Source organism: Lacerta agilis, chromosome 13 (genome assembly GCF_009819535.1).
Source record: "Lacerta agilis isolate rLacAgi1 chromosome 13, rLacAgi1.pri, whole genome shotgun sequence".
Lineage (NCBI taxonomy): Eukaryota > Metazoa > Chordata > Lepidosauria > Squamata > Lacertidae > Lacerta > Lacerta agilis.
Genome location: NC_046324.1, coordinates 3,873,468 through 3,885,688, shown reverse-complemented (window position 1 = coordinate 3,885,688; position 12,221 = coordinate 3,873,468). Strand labels below are relative to the sequence as shown.

Sequence of the window (12,221 nt, the reverse complement as noted above, 5' to 3'; positions counted from 1 at the left end):
AAGGTAAAGGTAAAGGGACCCCTGACCATCAGGTCCAGTCGTGTCCGACTCTGGGGTTGCGGCGCTCATCTTGCTCTATAGGCCGAGGGAGCCGGCGTTTGTCCACAGACAGCTTCCGGGTCATGTGGCCAGCATGACAAAGCCGCTTCTGGCGAACCAGAGCAGCGCACGGAAACGCCGTTTACCTTCCCACCGGAGCGGTACCTATTTATCTACTTGCACTTTGATGTGCTTTCAAACTGCTAGGTGGGCAGGAGCAGGAACTGAGCAACAGGAGCTCACCCCATCACAGGGATTTGAACCGCTGACCTTCTGATTGGCAAGCCCTAGGCTCTGTGGTTTAACCCAATTTTTGTCAGTGTGCACCTCAATGGGCACTTGCATTCTTCCCGCTCAAGCCAATTCTCTCCTTAAATTAAAAACCTCTGAGATGCTCCATGACATGGCTGTGCATGTGTGTGAGAGCTGGAAGAACAAAGACTGAAAATACCAGGGCCTCACTCCCTTCCACCCTCTCAGCCTCTCCATGGCAGTCAATATATGGTGTGTTGCAGCCCTTCCATTAAAAGAACCAGATCCATCACAAGATTAAACATTCTGCTTGCTTATTTGCAATGGGAAGTTGTTCTGGTCATACGACTCACATGTCAGTGCATGGCAAAACAAATGAAAGCAGGACACATCAACAGGAGCATTGAGGGCGGCAGGGCACCTGGGCAGATATTGCTGGGTACGAAGACAGGCATGGCACATGCCCTGCCCTTGTAATGCCAAGTGGCGCGGCCAGGCAGGATATACAGTAAATGCATTTGGGATGGGCAGATCTGTCAATTCCACTTTATCTCAGTATCTCCTGTTTCCAGGAAAGTTCAGGTCACCACATTTACACATCAGTTTGAAATGTAGAGTTTGAAGGGACTCCAAGGGTCATCTGGTCCAAACCCCTACAATGCACGAAATACAGCTGAAGAACCCATGAGAAATGGCCGTCCAACTTGTTTAGAAACCTTTAATGAAGGAGAGTCCACCACCTTCCAAGACAGCATGTCCCACTGCCAAAACAACCCTTAGCATCAGAAAGTGTTCCCTAGTGTTTAGTCAGAATCCCCTTTCTTGTCATTTGAATCCATTAGTTTGAATCCTTTCTTCTGGAGCAACAGGAAACAAGCTTGCTCTGTCTTCCATGTGACAGCCCTTCAGGTATTTGAAGATGGCTATCTGTCACCTCTCAGTCTTCTGCCACATTAAAAGATTTTTAAGTAGTTCTGGTAATTGGGTGAAAATTGGACGTTTTGACCCAGCAGTTGCTTATGTTCTTTACAAATGCAGTCCCCAAGTCGTTGAGGGGCGTCATATGCTAATAGTAACGCCTTGGCCTTGGCCTGGTAGCAAATCAGCAACCAGTGCAGATCTCGGAGCACAACTGCCATATGCTGACAAATCTCCCTCCTGCCAGCACAGCAGTCGTGCTGCAGCATTCTGCACTAACCGCAAGCAGAAAGGAAGCTCCACAAGCCAGCTTCCTTGGATGGGCTGAAAAACACACAGTCCAGACGGGAATTTGAGTATGACTGCCTGTACACACCATGTGATATCTCCATAGCTGTCAACTTTTCCCTTTTCTTGCGAGGAATCCTATTCGGAAGAAGGGAATTTCCCTTAAAAGGGGGGGAAAAGTTGACAGCTATGGATATCTCCATCCAAGAGTCATCAATATACCAGCAGCGACACACACTCCATTCAAGGGCTCCCTCCCCATAAGGATTGCCGGCATATAATTCACCGTGACAGATGAAGTTAAGTTTCCCCCATACATATTCATGAACTGGCTGAAAGCCAACGGAGCCCCCATTTAATTAACAGAGATTATTTGATTAGAATGGAAGCTGTCTTATTAGTTAAAATAGATAAATGAAAGCAAACCCTGATAGTTTAATTTATTAGCTCAGTTACCCTTCATCAGGATGCTGGAGACGTTTTTCTTCCAAAAAAACGTTGTAGGCTGGATACATGCAATTATTTTAAATTAGCTTGCCCCAACCTGGTGCCCTCCAGATATTTTGGACTACAGTTCTCATCAGCCTCAGGTAGCACAACTGTGTTCTCATTTGCCCCACCATCATAGAACCACAGAATTGTAGAGTTGGCAAGAACCCAAAGAATCATCTAGTCCAACCCCCTGCAATGCAGGAATCTCAACTGAAACATCCATGACAGACGGCCATCTGACCTCTGCTTAAAAACTTCCAAGGAAGGAGAGTCCACCACTTCTCATGGGAATCGGTTCCATTGACCAACAGCTCTTACTGTCAGAAAGTTCTTCCTGATATTGAGTGATAACTTGAAACCATTGTTTCAGGTCCTAGCCTCCAGAACAGGAGAAAACAAGCTTGCTCCATCTTCCATGTGACAGCTCTTTAGTTATCTGAAGATAGATATCCTATCTCCTCTCAGTCTTCTTTTATCCAGGCTAAACATACCCAACTCCTTCAACTCTTCCTTATAAGGCTTAGTTTACAGAACCTTGATCATCTTGGTTGCCCTCCTCAGGACACCTTCCAGTCTGTCAACATCCTTCTTAAATTGTGGTGCCCAGAACTGGACACAGTATTCCAAATGCGGTCTGACGAAGGCAGAATAAAGTGAGGCTATTCATTTCCTTGATTGGGACACTATACTTCTGTTGATGCAGCCTAAAATAGCATTCACTATTTTTGCTGCTGCATCACACTGTTGACTCATGTTCAGCTTATGGTCTGCTAAGACACCTAGATCCTTTTCACATGTTCTAGAGGCAGTCCCGTTTATGCATGGGATACACTCTGAGGCACTGTGTGCGTTGATGAAATTGAGTATAATTGAAACCCATTGAAAAAGCCAGCCCCATCCTATTCCGCCCTTTTACTGACATTTCAGTGACATCTTTATGATGTTTCCAAGTCACTTCCGGGTTTGGCGCGATGCACAGATACACAGTCGCACACACATTGAACGCACGTAAACGGGGGCAGCCTGTACTTGCGAGGCAGGTGTCACCCATCTTCCAGCTTGCGCCCAGGTCTCCAATCTGTTATGGTCTTTGTGAATTCTGTTTCTGTCTTCTGCAGCATTAGCCACCCCTCCCAGTTTGGTGTCATCTGCAGATCTGATAAGCATCCTCTCAATTCCTTCCTCCAAGGGAAGATATTGAACAACAACAGGCCCAAGACAGAACACTGTGGCACTCCACTGGTCACTTTTTCCAGGATGATGAGGAGCTCCTGATGGGCAAAAGACAAACAATGGACAAGTAGTCTCACTCACTGGTGGAGCAAGGGGGTGCGGCCTGACCTGGGTGTCATCCCTGAGGGGGGGTGACTTCACCGCCCCATCCCCCTAGGACGCTCGCCGTAGGTGGTGTCATCCCCATGCTCACTGCGCCACTCCCATGGGACACTCACTGTGGCTCGGCCCACCCCTAGGGGCACAGCATGTGCGCCGCTCCGGGTGCTAGAGCAGCTAGCTCCGCCTCTGGTCTCACTGGGTATAAATGTGGTCTCTGGTGTCCAAGACTTGAACCCAATCTTCCCTGCATGGCGTCTAGAGATCACTAGGCTACAACTTCCATTGTTCCTCACTAGTGGCCGTGCTGGCTGGGGAAGTTGGATGTTAGGGACCCAGCAACCTCTGGAAGGCGCCATGTTGGGGAAGGTTGATCTAACATGACACATGTGTACTGGCAAGCATGCATTATCTAAAGACCTTCAAAACTGCCTTACCCCACATATGCCCCCTCGACCACTTCGATCTGCAGAACTGGCACTGTTACAGGTGCCACACAAGACCCATTCTGCACCTGTAAGACACTTTGGAACCCCCCGCCTATTGATATCAGGCAGACACATTTGCCATACTCTTTTCGGAACCTGTTAAAAATAAATGTTTGTTTAGGCAAGCCTACCCATATATTTATTGTTCACTGATGCTTTTAATTTTCTGAATGTTTCAATTCTATAATCTTGTTATAGATTTATTCACCCGTAACAAAAAAGAACAAAATGCTGTTAACATTATAATATGGTATCCATCAAAAAAATAGGATTTCATTTTGTTATTAACCTTAGTAACTTGTTTATTTTTATTATCTGACTAAAGAAGGGGAAAAGAAAAAAAGTAGTATAAAGTCACGGCTGTTAAGAAAAAAGAGAGTAGAAAATTGGGCATAATAAAACGGGGGGGGGGGACTGTAGCTCCACTTGGCAGACTTTTTGCTGTTAACGCTTGGATACAGGTTTCTGCACTCTTTGGTACTGTGAATGTGGGTGTTTCCTTGCCCCTTCTGACACAGAAAATAGGGAATCTGATTTAGAACTGCAGATTAGCCTCTCTTGCCATGAGTCTTGCTTGGAGGAAAGCATGTATTGGGTGTGCAAGTTGTTCTGTGAAGTCTAGAAATATGGAGATTTGCATTTCAAGCAAGTTTAGCAAAGGCTGCAAGATCTGCATGATTTATTGGGGAGGAATCCGTGTCTGTATGGCAGGGTGCTCTGCTGCAAAGCACCGCCAGGCCTTGCCTTTATGGAAATGGATCCAGACCGCTCACAAGAATTCTTGCTTTTGCCCGGGATTTGTATTTTGGCAAATCAATTCTTTGTCCTCACCGTTTCCTTGTCAGTTCTGGGTTATGTTACTTGAGGGCTGCCCCTAATACTATCTTTTCTCACTTGCATTTTGAACAATGTGTAGAGAAATAGCTAGAGAGCATCCGGATCAGGCCGAATCTGTAATATGAGAACTGTCAGGACACAAGTCAGAGAATGAACTGTGCAAGGTTCCCTGGACCATTGCCAACCTTCAAAAGCGTACCAATGTGAGCATCTTTAGCCCATTTCAGCCTCTTTCCTTACACCAGGGGTAGCTGGCAAGGTGACTCCCAGATGCTGATGGGCTTCAGCTCCTAGTAGCCCACATGGCCAATGTTCAGGGATGATGGGAATTGTAGTCCACACACCCCTGGAGGGAACCACATTGACTAGTCTCAGCTCACACTTTCAAAACCTGACCATCATTTTCCTAGCAGGTTATTCTATCACAGGCACACCAAGTGTATGCTTGGTGATATGCTTGTATCTGTATGCTTCAGATACAGGCAGAGGCGACCCAGCCAAAGAAGACAAACAGCCCAGCAACAGTCCACCTCTGAAGTTCCTGCTTTGCAGGCTCCCAACACCTCAGGGCAGGTACCATAAGTGGCTATGTAAGGCAGGATCTGAACAGCAGTGGCACCCAGACTGCACAACTCTCTCCTGATGGGGATTCAAATGGCTTCCTCCTTGATCAGTGCTACATGACAAAGCCTTCATCTTCTTGTTCTTCTTCTTCTTCTTCTTCTTCTTCTTCTTCTTCTTCTTCTTCTGATTTTGCCTTTCAGCAAGGTGGCTGGATAGTTCATGCTCCTTTTTTAATTATTATTAAGGTTTAAAACTCACACGTTAGGGCCAAAGCCCAGGTGGCAAAGCAGCCACTATGCCTGCAGCAGGTATTATGTTTTGTCCCCAACACCTCCAGCTAAAAGAACCCCAGGTAGCAGGTGAAGGGGAAAGACTCTTCTCTGCTCAAGGCCCCGGAGAGTCACCTGCAGACAGAGGAGGCAATGCTGGGCCAGGTGAACCAATAGTCTGAACTGATACAAAACAGCTTCCTATATTTTTATGGCTATTCATACCCGGCTTTCAGTGTAGTGAGTTCTTTTGCTCTCCTTTTTTCCAAAGCAAAATGCCTTCCTGGAAGCGGGAATAAGATTCTTCTGCTGTTTTGTGGGCTGCTCAGATCAGAGCCAAAGAACAGCAATAGCAGAGAGGTCAGGAAAGCGGGCTACGAATCAGCAAATCTGATCTCTGCCAAGAGCATGCCTCACCCTCCCAACCTCACTCCCCCATCTGCAAAATGGGTATACTGTGCAACCTTTCCTCCTTACAGAGCTATTTAGGATAACAAGGTGACAGACATGAAGTGTTTGGAACATTCCAAAAAGAGCTATGTGAACACCATGATGATGTCATTATCATTATCAATAACAATTTATTCGATCGTCAGTCAGAACAGATGATGTCGTTATTAAGGTGGAAATAAAAGTAGAGCCATCTACTCCACTTTTGGTTTGTGTGTGTGTTTTTGTTTTTCTTGTGTACTTTGTTATTGATAATGACATCATCATGGTGTTCATAACTCCCATGCACAAATAATACATTTCCCCACTAAACAGGCTCAAGGACAAGCAACAAGCCACAGAGCAACCTATGCAAGATCTGCGCTTTGTGAGCCTGTGGTGGGCCCATTCTTACAGATTCCCGGCACGTGAAATCTAGGCCCCTGTTCCAAGGGCAAACCCTCCAGCGAGGGATGGAGAAGCTGTGACCTTCCTGCTGCTGTTGTGGACTGCAACTCCCATGAGCCTTGGTCTGGATGGGCCAAAAGTCAGGGACAGCAGAAGTTGTAGCCCAGCAACATCAGGAAGGCCAGAGATCCTTCTGGCTTAGGTCAATCGCTTACTGTCCACCATCCCTCTGTGGTCCCTACACCTGCAGGATGTGGTTCTCCTCCCCTGCAATGCAAGATGCAACGTATCATACAGGACTTTGAATAACACTTGAAGACAGAAATTCAGTCAGAGCAAACAAGCACTGACTGGGAGCAACATATTCCATGATGCTCAGTGGCAAACTCACTGGCTGGAGCAATACAGGCACCTAAAACATGAACCTGCCACCACAAGCAGAGGCATCCGCACATTGGCCAGCAAGCTCGCCAGGGCCCCCAGACCAAAGACCCATCTAGCCAGCACCCCATTTTCCACCGCAGCCTCCCCCCCTCATGGGAACCCCAGAAGCAGCACATGGGTGCAGCAGCCCCTCTCCCTGCTTGCGATTCCTAGCACACTGCCACAGACAGCGGAAGAAATACTTGGCCGTGTTGGCTAAGGGCCATTAGAAGATAGGGACCCAGAACTCTGCCTTCTACAGAGTCAGACCACTGGTCCACCTGGCTCACTGGCAGCCAGCTGCATCTCACCCACCTCTCCCCTCTGAACTGTATTTAAGCCAGGCTCCCTGCAGTGCAGCAAGACCAGTAACAGAAACATTATTGTTAGTTCACTCTTGTTTTGCTTTGTATTTATGTACTTAAACCTACATAACTATTTTCTTTCAGTAATCCTGAATTTACTATGTGTTTGCTAAATTGTTGGTTTTTGCTAATTTTGAATTTACTGATGTGTTCTGTATTTTGTATATCTGTACACTGGAACCTCGACTTACCGGTATGTACGGCTCAACAGTACTTATGTACGATTCCAGTTAAGGCCTTCAGTAGGTGCTTCGACTTATGAACTTTCCTCTAGATACAAACAGAGGCCTTGCCAGAAGCCTGGAGCTCGGCCGGCCGGCTGCAGAGCAGCACTGTGAGGCCTCTGCTGCCGGGGAGAGGGCCCCCATCCCACCCCCAAAGCTGTGGAAGAGGTGCTGCCTGCAAGAGGCACAACAGGACGCATTGCAGCCCCAAACCCCACCGAGGAACTAACCTGAGGAAGTCCAGAGAAGAACATGGCCTGGCAAGAAAAAGAGTGACCCTGGCCGAAGTGAATCATCTCTTTACTGACCCCCCCAGCTTGTAGCCAGGTAAGCCCACCCACCCTCAGTGCACGTAAGGGAAAAATGTTATTTTCCCCCCATCTACAATACTGTCTTATTTATTTTATAGTACAGCACATTGAGTATTGCCTTCATTTTATGGATCTATTGTCTTGTTAGACAGTAAAATCCGTGTTAAATTGCAGTTTTAGGGGGTGTTTTTCATCGTCTAGAACAGATCAAGTCACTTTTCCATTACTTTCTATGGAAAAGCGAGCCTCTACTTATGTACGTTTCTAGTTATGACCGGACCTCCGGAACGGATTATGGTTGTAAGTAGAGGTTCCACTGTATTTCCAACACTCTGTGTTTGGATGCCTTGAACATTTGCTGTAAGCTGTATTGGGTGCAACTGGAAAAGTGGCATCTAGGTATACCCAATCAGTCAGCATTATCTAACACACTAGTGTCCAATGACATTCTAGGATTTCAGACAGAGTCCTCTCTCTCTCTCTCTCTCTCTCTCCAGCCCTAACTGGAGATGCCGGAGATTGAACATGGGCCTTTCTAGATGCAAAGCAGATGTTCTGCCATGGAGCCACAATCCATCTCCAGGGACAGTCTTACTCTCCATGAATTTGCACTGAGTCAGATCTAGCCCAGGGCAGCCTCCACACTAACTGACAGCAGCTCTCTAGGGTCTCAGGCAGAGAACGGTTTTCACATCACCCAACCCTTTTTAACTGGAGAGGGCAGAGACTGAACAATGAGCTTTCTGCATGCAAAGCAGCTGCTCTAGGCCTGAGCGCTGGGCCTTCCCAAGCAGGCATCAGGGAATCAAATCCTCCTCCAGCAACCTGCAGGGACAAAAACCGTGTCATGGAACTGACAGCTTCCAAGAGCCATGGCTCCTGCACAAATACCAGACTCTCTCAGATGAACACAGAGGCCTGTCTATAACAGGCAGGCTGTAAAAACCCCGTAAGGTCATCTCAGTGATGCCTTGCAACAGCCTGCAATCTGAAGGCCTTGCCTTGACCGTAAATATACATTTAAGGTTTTCCAATAAGGTGGGATTAGGGGGAAGAGCAGAAACACCTTCACTTGCTTCAGCAGATTTCTTGAGACAGAGAAATGTGATTCCAGGAGGTCCCAGGATCAAATTTCACCTTTGCAATAAAATTCAGAACATAGCTTTGAGAGTCTCAAACTTCAGCCACCCTGCTCAGAAATTAGCGTTGCTGTATCTTGCAGGACTGTTGTAAGGATTGCTGATGTGAAGCACTTGGAAAAATACAGAGCTAGGGGCACCCACAGGAATATCTATTGGGTGTTTGTGCAAAGTAAAACACTGAAAGGCGTGTGATGGAGCAGGATAGCTTCACTCACACACAAAATTGAGAAGAATAGTGCCTGTACATGCTGCCTCATACCTCAGATTCTACAAACGGTAGAAAATTACTGTTTCTAAAATGAAGCTTGCGCGCCCCCTTCTCTGATGCTGCCCTCATGCAAACATATCCGGGAAAAGCCTTAGGTGCTGTCGGTCCTAACATCAGGCAATGCAAGTTGACCTTATCAGGTTGCTGGTTTTAGGGGCTGTGAAAGAACATCAAATTATTAGCTATCTAATACATTACTGTATTATAATTACTTCTGGCACTTGTGGAATTTCCCTTCCTTGCGTGCCAGAAGAACTTGGCTCTGCCTCGGCTGTGACACTTGGGAAATGGGCATTATCAAGCCAGTGCAATGAAGTCCTAGAGCCCTGAGGTGGGGTAGGATGGAGCGTACCACTTCAGGATGCAGGTGGGGGAATGCTACTTTCGAACATAAGCCTCAATTGTTTTATTTTCACAAAAACCTCCCTAAAGATATAAAGTAAGCATATCATTGGGGGGGGGGGATCCAGCCGTTTCAGGGATGTTGTAGAAATACAAACCCCTAGAACCTGCAAAGGGGTGCATGGCACTTTTAAAAAAGGAACAGTCCCCTCCACTTGCACTCCAAAGTGACACAGCCCATCCTACCAGCTCAGGGCTCTACCACCTTGTTCTGGCTGTATGCCTAGAAACCAGGCTGCATCTAGAGGTGCCACAGCCTCCGGCCCACCCAGCCTCCTGCCAACTGCCTTCCTCCCAGGCCAACAGCTCCAAAGGCGAGGGAAAGCCAACAGCCGGGTTGTTTTGCACCTTAACGGGGGGAAAGCCAAGCCAAGTGGCGGGGCAGTCACGCAGCCGCGCCCACCCATCCCTCGCTCAGATAAGACCAAGCAGCCAGCGACTCCCAAGGCGCGCATCGCTCCCTAAAGCAAACGCCCATCCGCGACGCCCAGGTCTGCAGAGATCCGGCTGCTCCCTTCGCATCTCCCCAGGCCGGTGGTGCTTTAAAGGTCACATCCGCCAGAAGACCCATATCTCCTCCATGAGAAGCCCCTCCATCCCCACGTCACGCCAGGAGCACCTTTCCGGGGCCTTCCTTTGCCCAGCTCCACAGCCCAGAACTCAACTTTCAAAGGTCTTTGAAGCAGGGAGGGAGGGAGGCGCCCCCCCCTTGCAGGGAACATGCAATCCGTTTATTAAAATCACCACCACGAGAACCCAGCCGGCTAAGCCGCGCCAAACAGCAAATATGGCTCCCCAGCGCAAGGAATTTCTCCCTGATCCAGCGTGTCTCCAAAAAGGCTCCCCCGATAACGCACAAGCAGATAAGGGTGACTTATTTGGAAGCTGCTGGGTTTTCAGCTCCCTTCCTTCCTTCCTTCCTTTCCACACCAGGATTGTTGAGGGAGGAGGAGGAGGAGGAGGAGGAGGAGAAGGTTCAAGTCTGGGCAAACCGCACTGAGCTCAAGCCATCTGCAAAGCAGGTCCGACCTGACACGGATCAGCAGCCGGGCTGTGAAGATGGGCGGGTGCGGCGGCGGTGGGTGCTGTGCAGCGCCAGCAAGAGACCGAGCTCTCGGGGAGCTGAAATGGACACGATCCCATTATTCTGTTTCACCTCCGGCTGCCTTTACAGAGCTCCCCACCCGCTAACACCCAATTGCCCAGCCTGCTTGTGGACGTCGCGAAGAGGACCGGGCGGGGGCGGAAAGCAACAAGCGGCGGGGAGGGGTCGGTGGGCTTGCTCAGGGAGGATTGGGCCCACCTCCGGTCGCCTCGCTGCCTTGCCTGGGGGCCCCGAGCGCCAGAAAAGCAGGTCAGGAAGCGGGGGGGGGGGAGAGAAAGATGCAAGGGGGAAAGGGCGGGGCGGGGGGAATCCTTTTGCAGAGTCAGCTGCATTCCCGTGCTAAAGGACAGGTGGCCGTGCCCGGGAAAGGAAGCGAGGGGGAGGAGGCGTGTGCGGGCGACTCGAGGCAGTGACGGTCCGATCCAGCCCATCCAAGGAGGCGCTGCCCTCTCCGCAAGCTCGCCTTGTTCCTCCGCGCGCGCCGATGGTGCAAATATATTCACAAAGCATTTAAATGCAAAGGTAACAAACCATGCGCATAAATATACACCTGCATATAGATTGAAAGGAGGGGAATCCGCATTAAATGCACGCCTGGAAGCGGCTCCTACCGGGAGAGGCGAGCCTTAGCCGGGCATGGCGCGGGGCATCGGAGCGCCGCTCTCCTCCTCCTCCGCTCGCCGCGGCTGCAGCAACCTCCTGCCTGCTCGGAGGCGCCGCGTCTCTGCCAGCCTTTTGCAAAGCGCTTCTGCTTCCCAGGCTGAGAGAGAGAGCCCCCAGCCCAGGGAGAGCAGGAAACGCGTCATCACCCCGGGACCGACCGGCCAGCTGGCCTTCCTCCCCCTCCTCCTCCTCCTCCTCCTCCTCCCTCTCACCCCAAGCTGACTGGACCGACCATCCACCCAGCGAGCTTGTTCTGCACGTTGCTGGCGCAGCTTCCCAGCAGGTCGGCAGCTGCGAGGCGAGCCGCATCCCAGAATTAGCTCATCACTCTCCCAAAGCAAAAGCGAAGGTATCTCCCAGGCTGCAGCCAGGAAGCATGCTCAAATCCTCTGGAGCTCGGCAGGACTTACTCCCGAGTAAATGGGACCGTGTTCGTTTGCGACCGAGAACTCTGTGCGTGATTATTCTCCAACAGGCAAGCTGCCACCTTCTTCTCCCCAAAACTAGTTCTGCTGCTCCTCTGCTTTCAGACTGCGTTCCCCACGTGTAGAATATAATGAAGCAAGGGGGGGGGGGGCTTCTTTTCATCCTTGCAGCAGGGGAGAAAGCTTCAGCTACTTGCTTTTTCTGCACCTCAGTTTCCTGTTAAAAGCAGGAGAGCAAGGCTAGTGGACAGGAAAGCAGGCAACCTTATTCACCTCTCACTATGTTGGCTTGGATGCTTTCTTGATCAGTTTCCAAATGGACTAATTTTGCTATGTGCTGTCCTGAACTATGCTGTAATGGATGATTTGGTGCACTTTGAAATATATATATATTTAAAGCAAAACTTGTCAGGGTTGCCCACTGGAAAAACAGCAACAATATATTATCCATATATGAGATCAAACCAAAATCTCACAAAATAACATTCCAGCTTTTGAGTTCTCCAGAGACCCTGAAACCAGAACAGCAGCCCCCTGAAAGCCTCATCTGAGTGTTTGCTTTCTTCAGATTCCACCT

General features: G+C 49.1%; 1 protein-coding gene across 2 annotated transcripts in view; it reads right to left on the bottom strand.

Annotated features, from left to right (window-relative positions):
* LOC117056322 (talin-2) overlaps positions 1-11,330 on the bottom strand; it is a 154,503-nt gene extending 143,173 nt beyond the window's left edge. For both annotated transcript variants that reach the window (XM_033166532.1, XM_033166533.1), the window contains exon 1: positions 11,168-11,330. The gene's annotated coding sequence lies outside the window, so the exon portion shown is untranslated. The remainder of the gene's footprint in view (positions 1-11,167) is intronic.
* Between the last annotated feature and the right edge of the window lie 891 nt (positions 11,331-12,221).